General features: G+C 37.3%; 1 protein-coding gene across 5 annotated transcripts in view; it reads left to right on the forward strand.

Moving 5' to 3' along the window:
* KAT6B (lysine acetyltransferase 6B) overlaps positions 1 to 14,737 on the forward strand; it is a 110,561-nt gene that overhangs the window by 29,782 nt on the left and 66,042 nt on the right. The gene's annotated exons all lie outside the window — the stretch shown is intronic.

Genomic DNA, 14,737 nt, shown 5'->3' on the forward strand with positions numbered 1-14,737 from the left:
GCTATTTCTCAAGTGTTCTCTGTTGGTTTGGCCTCATTAAAGTGAGTAAAGCTTGCATCAATTTAAGGCAAATTGAATGCTTTATTTTTTTTTTTCCCAGCTTGTGCCTGCAAAAATGTTTCTAAACTTTGGCATGTTTCTTAAAACAATGGGCCCCAGAAAAAAAGTGCTTGAATGTTTGTGAACAAGTTTCACTGAATTAATTAAGCCTGTGCGAAAAGAGGTGGTGATTAGGTAGAAGAATGATAATCAGTGAGCATCAAATGAGGTTTCGGCATGGTCTGTGGGGTCTAAGTGCAGCAGGCTATGTAATATGGAGAGGTCCTGAGACAGAGTAGTTGTTCTGAGTTGTTATCGCTCGTTAAGTTTAATCACCAAGGTAGGAATGAAGTGAGATAAAATTGTCCATCTTTTTCTGCTAAATATTGTTTGTATATGCTAAAAACTTGGTCAACTTTCTGGTCGTATTTTTCCAAAGGAATTGGACCTGTATGTCAGTTCAAATTCTACAGCAATATTTAGGTCAAACATAAAGAAATACTTTGTAGTGTGCATGTGCATGGGTTTCCCCGCTCCCCATGTTTTCTGCTTTTCTTGCACTTCCATGGAGTTTTGGTTGTTTATTTTCAAGGTTTACCCAGTAATGTTCTTAAATCACTTAAAAAAAAAAAATCTGTCCATGGGTAGTCTGAGTAAAACTGGAGACAGATTGTAGGTATAGGTTGAGCATTACTTAGAGAGGACTTGAAGTTTGGATAGAGAAGAAAGAATGAGAGACAAATGACAAGGAACAACTAGTTAACAAGAAAAATGGAAGGAGCTGAAGTACAGAAATTTACATGGTTACATCATCAGGATCCATGTCTTTCTAATTCTGTGTGTATATTCAAAGGCTTAATAAAATTGTGTCAGACTTCTGAGCAGAACTGTGCTTCTGTGAAAATTTGTCATCACATCTGATGGTTTGACTGTCTTGCATCCCTAGGTTAAGCATGTGTTTTAGTAATTCTAGAGGCTACCTTTTTTAATAGTTTAGTAAAATCGGAATTCATTTGAAATAATTTTCATTTTGAAATATAGCAAAACTTAATTATGCTACAATGTTGTTGTAAAACATCATATGGTTGTTGCTGAAAAGTATTAATATAGTTTGAAAGTATACACTGGCAAGGGCTGCATATACTCACAGAAAGCTACCACATGTTGTAACAAACATGCCTCACAATGCCAGACAAAATAATCATTCATTTAAAAACTCTTTTTTTCACTGTAGCAAAATGTGACTTGTTCAGTCAGGCCAGTACTGTGTCTGTAACTTTAAATGGTGAAACTAACCACGGCAGAATCTTGATGTCAACTAAAGCTTTTGGAGGTGCCTGGAAAGCCCCGGTCAGCCAGGCTGGCTTGTGCTCTATGTCCCCTAGTGGATCCAGGTTATAGGCAGGTGGTAGTTCAAGTAAAATAATTACAGTTTAAATGTCATAGGGTTTGCATGGATGTAGGACATTACATTACAGCTTTCTTCGTATTCCTAGGTTGCAGTTGATAAACCTGATATGTATGGATGCATGCATTCACTTCTGTTCTAGAATCAAGCAATGGATCAGGGTAAGCTTGACCATGCATTATAAAGAATGATGCTAATACCGACTGATGCCCCAGAGTGGATGCAGCACATGGTGATTCCTGTAACCACCAGTTTTTTCAAAGGCATTAAGAGGAAGTAGCTGTTGAGTGTTCTGCTAAACCTCATTGAAGCATAGCTCCTTGTGGGTGGTCTTTGACTTATGTGAGTGAAGAAAGGAAAACAAATTCTGAAATAAGTGTTCTTTTATCTAATAGCTACTTACTTTATTGACACTTTGTGTTAAGGATTTTAACTGCTCCTGTGGTTTGAGAGCTTGATAATGATTTGTCAGTCTTGAGTTTGCTTCTCTGATCTGTCATCACTGCTTTGTGCAGTAGCCTGCTTCTTCTGAAGCTTGTGTTCCTGCAGGAACTCTAGCCTGAGTCCAAGGACAGCAGTGTTAGGAAGTGGCTGTCAGCTCTGAGTTGGTAGTGGGAACCTCTGGCAAGGCTTTGGCTTTGGTTTCGGTCTGTGTTTTTGTGGATCTTCAGGTTCTGCTTTGGCTGTTGAAATGTTAGCTGACAGCATTTTGGCAGTTTCTTGTTTGGTTTTGCCGCGGAAGGCAGTTGATGTGATGCTTTTCACTTCCAGGTGACTATGTGGAATATGGTTCAGTGCATTTACTATGGGAGGTTATCTTGGCTACTTGCAGGCTTAGGTAAATGACAAGGAGTCTCAGTCCAGTCCTCCATGAGCAGGTGTCCATTTTAGACTTAATCAGGGTAATTTCACAGCCTTGCAGTTTTCAAGAGAGTCTGGGCTATTGATTTCCCGTAGCATAGGAAATATGTCAAGGTATTGCCTTTTAATGCAGTCATCCCTGTTTTGATTTCTTAGAATGTGTCTGAAGCCATCTGAGAAACGCATTTGAGGAAACTTCATGTGCTGTACTTGTTTTACATGCTAAAATTATATAGTCCTTTTTCCAGGGCTGTTGCAGGCTCATAGTACATGAAGATGCGACACTGTTTAAGGTATTAAACGTTTCCTTGGAAGGAAAGTGTCTGGGCAGATTGAATTCCTGTGAAACTCCCCAGAAGCTTCCAGGCCACATCTTTACATGACTTTGTAGTATATGAATGCTGTAATTTGCAAGAATGTTCACTGTGTACTTCCTTTATCCTGTGGTTATTAAAACTAGATTAACTACATTTAAAAATTGACAGCTTGCTGATGCTGGGCCTGAGGAGGTGTCCAAGTTTTGACAGGCATAAGGTTGTTTTAAAATTCAGTCCCATAAGACTATGCAGGGAAAAAACAAGACAAACCAGTTCCAGCATTTTAGCAGATTGACATGTTTTGTTTGAATGGGAAGTAACTAGTTGCTATGCATCTTTCAACAGTGCTAGTTTCTTCTGAAATATATCCATCTTGAATATACACTGCTGGAATCAGTAAAGATGCTTAAGGTGAGGCTGGCCCAATATGCAGGAGAAGAAAAAGTATTGAAGTATTGCAGTCTATGTCAGTCAGATGTACTTTATCCATCTTCCCTTGGTAAAGTTTAACTTAATGGCCAGTTTCAAACAGCTTGTATTCAACCAAAATGACAAGTAAGTTTTCTGTAAATTGAGAGTGGAAGCATTGCTGAAGGAAAAGGAGGGACAGCTCTAAATACATCTTTGGTGATATTTCAGATAATGGTAGAAGTGGTAGTCAGCTAAGCAATTCATATATGATAGTGGATTAGATGTGGCAAATGTTCCCTCTTGGTAGGCTGGAGACCCAGCGTAAATAGAGAGGAGGAGCAGGAATATTGGGGATGTGTGAGCTTGAGATGTATAGTTAGAGAACTTGGAGATGAGAAGGTAGTGAAGAAAATACAACATAGGTAATCCAGTGAGAAACCAAAATCACTAAATGTGTTGCTCTGAGAAATTAACTGTTCGTAAAGATCCAAGACTCTAGATTAAGCTAATTTTGTTATTATGAAGCTAAATACATTCAAAATCTCATGGTTTAAGAGATTTCGTAGCGTAAAATAGAAAGGGAAAACTGTGAATTTTTTTTCTTATTTTATAGCAACAGATGCGGATTTCATTATCTTGTTTGAACAAAGAATCTGCGTATTCTGTCCCTTAGCATAGGCTGTGGAGTTAACCAGCTAAGATAGCCAGACATAGTAAAGACAAATACTTAAATTTCTTTGGTGTGATGTCTCTGCCCTTTTTGTCCTTTTCTCTCCCATCCTGTTGCCTTTACACAAAATTGGTTTCAAGAAACATATTTTTCCATTTGTGTGCCTTAATGAAAGATGCAACAAAGCTAGGAATTGCTTAATTTTATTTAACAAGATGATCTAGGAATCAAATGTAAGCTCTTATTTTCTTTTTTTTTTGGCTAAGATAGATGGAATATAAAATAGGCATCCCAGTGAGTGGATTTTACTTTGATTACACCGTTTGGCATGTATTCTTAAGAGATTACGTCTGGAATCTCCTGTATGTATGACTGCCCCCATCCTCTTAGAACGTGTGTAATGTAAGTACAAAACATGATTCTTGTCTGAAAAGTATACAGTGGTATTTTTGTTGTGCAGCGCTCTCCAGAAGTTGGAGAGCTGTAGAAAGAACAGTATGCTTTCCAGTGGATGGGATGAAAAATTTGAAAACTTATTTATGTAGTATGGATGAGTGAAGTGCACTTGCATTTTGTTGTTGTTGTTGTAAGCTTCTTCATTTGCTTTGCCTTCCTGGAAAATAAACACATGCACATGTAATTAAACCAGGAATCAGACTAGGTTGGTTTCCTCAGTGTGAGGTGCAAATAATTTTACAATTTGTTTGTCATGACTACAGCTTTATTTTCTGAAGGTGCAAGCAATTAGCCGTGTTGATTTAGCTGTATACTTGCTATCAATACCCTGCACTGTGCTTTCAGAGTGATCAGTGTCACATTGAGTGCTGCATGGTAGGATCTGACATGGTTCTGTAACACCAAGCCCAGGGGGGACTAGCAGCATGAGCAGCAGTTTGCTTTTGACAGCAGAATGTCCTTGTTGCTATTGATTAGGTTGTTCAGTGAAGTGAAAAAACATCGATCCAGCTTTAAACTGGTGGTTATATGATAATCCTGGAGATGAATGAGTATCAAGTGAAGTTTTGCTGGGGGGAGGTGGCATGGGGGGAATCCAATACTGTTTTTTCATGTAGCTAATAATAGGCTAATGATACTTTTAAAATAGATGGTTCATTATATAGATCTGCAATAAATTAAATGTAACTAATAAATATGAGACAGATCTTTCTGTACAACAGATGTAAATAGTGGTAAAAAGGACATACGTCTCTTCTCTCTGATTCCCAAAGTAGTTGTTCTCTGTGTGTCTCTCTAGTCTGTAACTAATGCTGATATCTTCACTGGAGATGGAGAGTGGGATGTTACTCTTCCAGTATTTCAGTGTCTGGTTATATTGGGTACTGAGCTGCTCTGAAACAGCATATATATGTTTTGCAACCACTGTCGGTTAATTCATGTTTAAGTCCCATCTCCCTGTCCTCATCTCATCCCCCTGTTACATCTAAAGCTATCTGAATCATGTTACTTTCTTTGTAAAGCTTTTTCCCTCCCCCCTGAAATGAAGAATCTTGGGAGCATGATTGCTTGCTCATCTTGTCTTACGTTTATTCAACTTTCAGTCTTGCTTTATACACTTCTTGTGGTCAGGTGATTAAGTACTTAAACTGATTTGCCACTTACAGCTTCTCGATTAAGTACTTACTTGTTGTCCTCAGTATCAAAATTATGATGCTATTGCAACAGAACCTGGTTCTATCAGTTGCTTCCTAATCTATCTTGCATGCAGCATTTAAGTGTATGCACCTGTGTACACATTTTCCCCTCTCCCCATTCCGTCCCTGCTAGTTTGGATAGAAAACAGTTCTGTTGTCCATGTTGTGTGTTTTCCTGCTCCAGCAAAATTTGTTGTATGTAACAGTATAACATTAGATCAATTTGGTATAAGGTAAGCTTGCACATTGATAGAATTTGTTCGGCTGTTTTATTTCTAGCATCGTTAAGAATTCTAACTCTTGATTTGCAATTAGATTACTGATGCTTAGACAGCAGTGGTAAGAGTTTCCAGCTCTGACCTGCTGTTTCCTTTTGCAGAGCTACAAGTGAGGAACTATTGGGAAAGATGTAGGCTTAAAAACTGTTCAGGACACAAAACAACATACATAAGACTTCAGTTATTTTCTTTGAACTCCTTTTTATGGTTTTTCTTTGAGGGCAGATGGGTAGAGTAGAAGGAAATACTGATGCACTTAAACTCTCAACATACATTATGCATACGTCATACTGTAAATGTATAGACAAAACTTTTTTATAATCTGAATTTTGGAGAAGGTCCTTTTAGACGAAGGGGCAGTCTGTGTTAGAGCTGCATGCTGTTTTTAAAAAGTCTCAATGGCACATGTATTTTCAAAAACATGACTAATTGCCTTAAGACTAATGGGCTTAAGACTATTGTACATGTTTATAGCTACACATAAATGTTTTTTCTAGCACTAGTTACTTAACTTGCTGAAGTAGTGTAAACTAAACCTGAGTACTTCTGTCCAGATAAATTGTGTATGCTGACACGATGTGTCACTGTAGGTGACAAATGCTGAATGATTTTTGGGCCCAGGAACCTATTTTGGGGACACTGAGAAATTCCATTTCCCCTTGCCGTGGTCAAAACTGAAATTTGGGATTTCGGGGTGGGGGGGAGGTACATGTGTCCAATCACATGACTAAATGTTTTCCTTTTTTTTCTGTCTGTCTGTCTGTCTTTCTGTCTTTATGGATTACACAGCCCATACAGTTTGCATGCTTGCCTAATAGGCACCTATTCTTAAAAATAAAAGAAACGTTTTGGTTTTCAGATGAACACTTTTCAAACTGAAATAAAATGGAGTCTCTCTTAATTTTTCCTGATATATCAGAATGAGTGGAAGGGTGAGTTTAAGAAGGATGTTGCACTTTTTTTCTGTAAAACAAGGTGGACTGTTTTAAAACTATGAATAGCTGATCAGTTTGTAGGTATGTTGTTTGGGGCATATGTGTCTCTACTGACCATGACGCATTGACACTCTGTGTGTTCAGAACTATAGTCAAATTGCATATTTAGCCCCAGTTCAAGGGATGGGGTCAGAGCTCCTACAGGCTGAATTTTCTCTGATGGTATTTAAGTATTGCTAGAAGAGGAAAGAACAGTCCTAAAGTTCTATAAGCAGCACTCTCTTCTAATTTTTTTTTTTTCCGAACAGTGATACTATTAGCAGCTATCCAAAGACAGCATGAAGGGAGTGAAATCACAGATCCAAACCAGAAGCTGAGTTTCTTCATTGAATTAGTATTCTAGCAACTGTTTCTATCTTAATTCAGGTGCTTTCAATTAAATAGGACTTTGAGAAAGCTGTAAAAATGCACTGGTGCATTTTTTTGGTATAGTTGTTGTGGAGATACAGTTAAATGGAGAAATTAGGGATTAACTAGTGCGGTAATAAATTAATTGATCTGTATAAACAGAAGTTGCAACTATGGTTCTGACGTCTTATGCAACTCTGTCAGGTGGTACCATTGTGATCCATTTGCTGGTAGGTTGTATATGGTTCTCATTTCTGTTTGAAATCAAGAATGTCAAGCTTTTAGAAAATGGGCCTGTGATAATGGAAGGATTTACTCCTGAAAAAGTCATCAGACAGCCCAGAGAGTTTGCTGAATCTTCATCCCTGGCAGTGTTCAGGACTCTCTGATAGTGGTTTGTTGTGTTTCCCTGTTGTGTGACTTTATCAATTTTTAATTTTTTTTTTTTTTTTAATTGGGTATTTGTCAGTTCCTTCTCTGGACATGCCATGGTCGTTCTTTATACTTCCTTACAAGGATGATTCAACAGAAGTATTCTGGGAAAAAGGTGATGAACTTAGGAGAGAATGGTTTAAGGAGGCTGTATAGATTTGTATGGGGAATACTTTTTGCCTAAGCTGATGGCTTCAGTGTTCCAGTCTACTTCCACCTTTATCCTCCAAGTAGCGCAGGTGCTCCAGAGGATGCTGTGTCAGCGGATTCTGCAAATTCTGATAAAGTGGGCAGATGTGTTGGTGGAGGTCTCGATTTTTCCTCGGAAGCAGTGCTGGAGTAGTAACTATACTGTGCAATTAGCTATGATTATGGGCAGGAGAACAGCATTTTCTCCCAGCAGGTAAAAGTTTTAGAATGTAGAAAAAGACTCTTGCAATATCTTTTCTCCAGCAGTTGTAAGGGAGGAGATGACAAGATGGGGGGAGGAAAAAAAGTAACAAATATGCATTTGTCATATGTCCTAACTTTTCTACATTCTTCTGTATCTGTGGCTATTATTTGTAGTTGTCGTGAAGGAGTAGGTGGTGGTTTTTGTTTTTTTGGTTTTTTTGGTTTTTTTTTAGTTTGAAGAGATGCAGATATTAAAGAAGTTTATACATTTTAGCTTAAATTTAAATTTTCCAGGCCTTAACTGCTTTTTGTGTTTAAAATTGAGTATTTAGGAAAACAGCTAGTTGTATCCATTCTTCCTTTTCCCTATCATCCATAAAACAACAACTCATATCATGAGTGCATGAAAGATCTCATCATTAATGTTGACGTTTTGAGGATGCTAGTGTGCAAATTCTTTCCCCTGAACTTCTGGGAGAGAGTGATTGTGGGAAACATTTGCAGAATTGTGATATTAACAGCAAATTTGGTTTAGAGCTGCTGTTTTCTCAGCTGGTGTCTTCTGGCATGAAGATGTTCTCTGCCTTATTTTTAATAAGGGGTATAGGCTACAATATGTAACACAGTTTAGTTTTCGTCAGTCTTTCCAGCACACTTTGAACAATAAACTTCAGTGAATGACTGTCAAATTTATAATTGTGCTCGTATGAATACAGACTCATTAAATTGCAATTATATAATTAAAAGGTATATAATAAATCTGCAGGTCGTGTGGGTTGTCTCTGATACAGGATTTGAAGAGACACTTTTTGAGAGACTTTTTTTTTTTTTTTTTTCTAACAGTAGAAATTCCTGACTCTTTCAGGGTGAGGGGAGTTTTGCTGGTGTGTATGGGAATAACTTTTCTTACTCTGCCGTCACCGGTAGAAGAGGCACTGTTGTCCTCACTACAAAAGCAGAAGCTAGAGAGACTGTAGTCGTGGTGTTCTCCCTGAGTGCATTTCAGCTGTGATTTTTATTGACTCATTGATGGACAGAAAGAGGTGGGAAAAGAGGGGAGTTGTATTTAGTAGTCAGTAGCAGCAGAACTACCTGTGAATTTGCTCAGCAGAAGGAAAGGTGTTGCTGTCCCTGAGAATTTAGTATGTAGCAGAGAAATTGCTAAGAAACCTTTGTTTACCACAAGCTCATGAATTTTGCCAAACAGCAGCAGTTATAACTATTATCTGGCAGATATCTTAAAAGTACAAATTTGTTTTCTCAGGTATAACGAAGGTTCAAAAGCGTTTAAGGGGAACAGACTGTGTAAGCTAATGTCATAAACCACTCATGACTTGTCTTTAAAGGAAAATCCTCTTCAGAATGCATTATTTTGTTCCTTAGTATGCACTTTGTGGTCTTGCTAAACAAACTCAGGCTAAATTAACTGAAATCTCTACTAAGTGGCCGGTAACATTTTAAATGTTCTGTCTGTAAAGAAAATAGCGCTTGCTGTGATGAAAAAGTACTTGTCCTTTCTAGCGGCTCTCGAGTCACTTGGTGAACAAATTGTGGAATTCCTGCCACAGTGCATCGGAACCTGGCAGATGATGCGTGAGGTTTTCAAGTCTCCCAGCCAGCACCAATGAATGGTGCTGTTCTCTCTGCGTAATCCAAGATACTGAATATGAGAGCACTAGAAATATGACAGCTTTATGGATGTCCTGAATGACTGGAAACATGCCTTCCACCACCTCCCTCTGCCCTTTTTCATGGAAGAAAGCAAACGGGTCATTGTTTAAGTGTATCTATTAATACATAACTGTTTCACTGTTTCACTGTACACTGTTTTTTCTATGTGTCATAGAGCAGGGTCCCATGTTTCCATGTCTGTGTTGCGGCTTAGTTAGCTGGGTAGCTACTGTAAACCCTTGGAGGAGTTGAAGTGAACACTTCTGGAATATGTTTTATTTCTCCCCTCCCCCCTTTTTTATTAAATTAACTCTTCTGTCTGCCTTTGTGGTCCTTATTTCATCAGTTACAGTGTCTTGCCCATTTGGGATTTGAATGCATTATCAGAGGGGCCTTCAATGGGGATTAAAAAAATGTTACTTGGAAAAATGGATTTTTGGTTTTATTTATGTCTGGCTTTCATTGTATATGTTTTAAACATATAATTTGAATTAATCACATATTAATTTATTGGCAGATTGGAAATGTAAGTCTGAGACTGTTTTGCTGAAATGTAAAAGTGATCTGTGCTTGATCTGAATACTACTAGATATATCCCAAATGAGAAATGAACCTACTGTTATTAGGAGATTCCTAATCTCAGATAAGTTTTACAGAATATGTTGCATGATTTAGGTTTGCGTTTCTGAAGTTCTAGCAGACATCATTTCATGAAATGGTTAACATAAAAAGTTAACAAAGATTAGAGTGAAAAGTTGTTTTCAGTTGCTAGGTTCACTTGATTAATGTATTTTGGCTTTAAAGCTCTAGGCTTTGCTATGTTTTGAGTAATAAAATTATACAGGTGTTTTTGTGCGATATTAATACTTTCCCTTTCCTTTCCCCCCTCTTTTTCTTCCTCTCGTCATGTTTTGTCACTGTCATCTCTCTTCAAGTGTAGATTTATTTCTCATACAAGTTGTTGTTTTCTTTGGCAGGAGCTGCAAGCAAGTCTGTGCAAAATTATGTAATGTCTGAAAAGCTATGTTCATGATTAATTAGCCTATCATGAAACTATTTTGGTGTGTGTGGAATAACTAGATCATACTTCTTATTTATTTGGCAGTGGTAGAAGGCACTGGTCAGATCAAGTAACTTCAGAGTGCCTTCTATTAACTGTTATATACATTACATGATTACATTTGCAACATGAAATATGTCTTTTTATTGGTCAGTTAACATGACCCTTGCGTTTGGGTACAAATGAACTTTAAAGGAAACTAGCTTGGGCTGTGAGTATGTCTTATTTCCCAAATAGTAAAATCTATAGTTGTTTGCTTAAAGTTGAGCACCCTTTAAATGGCATATTTGAAATTTTTGCAAGAAGTTAAAAATTGGGGATATATGTTATATCTAAGCTGTGGTGACATCAGTGGCACAGCTCTCAGATGGCAGTGAAGTCAATATCTCAACCAAAATTTTAAGTCTTGAGAGGACTTTCTGTACACTTTATACTTCAGGTTTTAGTTTTCATTAGGTTTTGTTTCGGAGTGTGGTGGTTTGTTTGATTTTTGGTTGGTTGGTTTGTTTTTAAATCTATCCGATACAGTTAAACTAGGTTCAGAGATTACAAGGTGTAGATGTTGCATCTTTCAGGTGTTGACTTGGTTGGGAAGATGACTTGTTAGTAATTAATTAAGCCTTTTTGTTTATATGGTGAGCATCCAAGTTGAAAGAGAGAGAATGGGCCTCTTCTGTGGATTGGGTTATATAGAATTGTTTATAGGCTATTAATGAAATTATCTGGTTTTTAGACAACTAGTTTTCAAAACCTTTTTCTATGCTTTTAAAAATTTGGATTTGCATGACTTAATTGATATTTTGGAAATGTTTTTTTGCAAACTGTTTTTTGCAAACAGTTTTTTGCAAAACTGAGGGGGATATTGTGCTCATCCTAAATGTAATTACTCATTTAAATTAGCTTTGCTGTTAAAGAGCACCAGATTTTATTTTTTACTTTCACTAAATTAATGGCGTTCTTTCTTATGCTATAAGCACTGAAAGCATTTTATATACTGGAGAGTTAAGCTACCAAAGGACAAGAGCTGTAAATAATACTTTGATTTCGAGTGTTGAGAATTACCAGTATGGCTCATCTCCTTGCTTGTGTCTTCAGATTGACTGTCTCCTTGCTACATCTGACTGGTTAGGGGAGATATTTTTCTCACACTAGCCTATAGGGGAGTCTAAAATACGTAGAGTCTGTAGGGATCAGCATTGCAGACTTCCTTGCAAGAGATCAAGGTCAGAATTTTGTTGTATTTATCTGCTAGTGCTAAAACAGCTGAACAGTTAGTATACAAAGTGAAAATTTGGCCTACTTGTTAGCTTATCTCTTGGCCTTACGGGTTAATCCAGTCCTAAAGACTGTTCAGTGTGTTATATAGTGGAGCTCTTGTCATGCTGCTTCTCCGTTTCTGTTGGGATATTGCATTTTCTCCTGTATGTGAAGGAAGGGACAAGGGAAAAATTTCTGCACCTAAAATTTTCTCATGACGTGGATTCCTGCGGTTATGTCTTACATGACTTTTTCTGTGTGTCTTGGCCCAACCATGCTCTGCACTCATTTGGAATTAGATCGAAGACCGTGGTTTTGTGGCTGCACTGTACAAGAAAACTTGCATTGGAAGTAGTTTGAGTATTACAGATAAGACTTCTGTTTTAATGCGCAGTGGCCCTTAACCTGTACCTACAGCATCGTCCACAGTTATTTCATCACATGGAAGTGAACAGGAGCAGCTTCCTACTACATTAAATAATCCTGTCAGTGTTGGAGGGAGGTTGATGCTAGAAGACTTCAATGTCAAACTTGGGCATAGTCTAATAGTATTGTTAAAATTATTTGTTAAGTGATGATTTTTTAATATATTCTTTCCTTCAGTTATGCCTTTTTGTTGGCGTGGAAGTTTCTTACCACCTTCTGTAGGCTATCAGCAATAGACTTGCCTTTTTTGAGGCAGAGCATAACCACCTTGAAGCACCGTTTAAAAATCCCTCACAAAATTACAGCAAGAAAGCTGCTGGCTGAGTGAACTTCTTCTATCCTTTTTTTCTGTTGTATGAATTCTGATGGTAGGACTCGTATCCTCTCCCTGGGTAGGATGGCAATTTAATATAATTGGTAGGACAGACAATGGCCTCCTGGACTTAACAAATTTTGTTTGATAAAATCTTTAAAGGATTGAGTTTTGAGGGAGATACGAAGCATGAAAACACTACTTGGGAAAAAGAATTTGAAATAATGGAGAAGATAGATTAAGAGCAGAGTTTGAGAGCCTGACCAGTTTTGTTTCCAGAAACCATGCAATACAAATTGTTGCGATATTTTTTTTTTTTCCACAGTGTAAATGTAACAGTTGAAGGCAAATCTCAAGCCTGTTTCCTTCAAGAAACTTTCATTTAACTTTTTTTAATAGGCCTACTTGGAAACCTTTGTAAGAAAATATGGTCTTCTGTGCAATATTAACTGTTTTGGTTTGAACTGTTTGAACTCTGGTTTACATAGATGTCTAGTTAACCATGCTTTATTATAATCTACTAGAGATAATTGTGCTGTATTTGTAAAATGAACTACAGTGATCTGTGTTTTTCATTTAAAAAATCACGTTTTTATTTGGAGGGGGGTAATTTTCTTTCAGTATGTCAATAGTGGACTTAACCTATACATATAAAGAAGCGGGGATTAACAGAGCGATCTGTTTCCTTTGTTTGAAATGCCGGCCTCTTGGGTAACTCCTTAGGGTACAGGGCTACTTTGCCTATTCACCTTTATTATCATTCAGCACTTGATCAAGTGAAAAACTGCTATTCTCCTAGGTCTTGTATAAAATATGCTGTATGTACTTTACGGATCTGGCAGATTTTCAATGGCATTGTGTCTAGAGCAATGGCATATAAAAGTAAACGTCTGCAAGTGATTTCAGTGTCTTGGCTGTTGAATAAACTGCCTTTCCTCTCAAAACCAAAGTTCAGTCTCTGTTGGGGAGGGAAAAAAAATGAAGCTGTTGGCATTTAATCAGCTATCTGTCCAGCTTTCTCCTTGTTCATAAAGGAGACCAAGAATTACTTTATTTAAAAGTAAATAAATGAAACATAAAACAGCTCTGTAGTTCACCTGATACAGTAGTATCTTAGTGCCAGTGTTTTTACAAAATAAAAACCAGTGACTCAGCAACAGAAAGGTCAGTGGCCTGGCTGCTGTCACTTGTTGCCCATAGGAATATAAATGTTTAGCCATGTTAGTTCTCTACTACTTGGGCCCTGGTAAGAGAAGTGACTGTGGTGTTTACACTGACATCATTTGTATTACATCTGCTCTTAAAGTAATGGTTCAAGCAGAAAGGATGTCGAGTTACATGACTGCATTAAACTAAATCCTTTTAAAAAAACAAAAACCAACCCACACAAAATCACAGAACAAAACCAAAACATAATTCTCTCTTTAAATAAAGCTTCCATTTCATAATCACACAAGTGGAAAAAAATCTAAAGAAATAGTTCTCTTGTGATCTCATATCGGGTTCTAGAATTTGCAGCTTTAATCGTTTTGCTTTGGTCCTAATATTGTTCCCTTCACATATATGGGGCAACAAGGCAGGATATTTCTTGACTTTGTGCAGAAGTTCAGCTGCTTTATCTTGAAGTAGAACGGGGCTCTGGTTGTGTTCTTAAAGATCACATTGCAAACACTGGCTCAGTCTCATGAATCTCTACTTCTGTTTTGAGTACAGTGCTACTCAGATCTAGATAGTGTGAAGAGTAAACTTGCCCCAAAGAGTAAACTAGATGAAATATGCATATGATCAATTTAATATGCAATTAAACATTTTCCCTGAGCAATTAGCATCAAGACAACTAATAATTATCCTGTGCCACACTGCAAACATATTTTACACATTGATGTAGGGATGCCTTTGATAATAACTTATGAATAAAAATACATATATACAGACATCTGAATAAACATAATAATATGGCAATGAACTGGAGTTTATTTAATCTGCTTAAAAGCAATACATTTCCCTAAAGAATGTGAAAATTGATATGCTCACGGGATCAGTCTGTGAATTGCACCACTGTTTGCCTGCTCGTGATGACGAGTGTAACCTGCTTCATCTTAGTTGCACTGAAGTAACAGGTAGAATTTGAAGTTAGGCAATGCAATCCCATTCAAACAGCTGTATGTACTTGTGACAAAAACCGGTGGATTCTATGCCAAAAAGT

This window comes from Caloenas nicobarica, chromosome 7, assembly GCF_036013445.1.
Source record: "Caloenas nicobarica isolate bCalNic1 chromosome 7, bCalNic1.hap1, whole genome shotgun sequence".
Taxonomy (NCBI): Eukaryota; Metazoa; Chordata; class Aves; order Columbiformes; family Columbidae; genus Caloenas; species Caloenas nicobarica.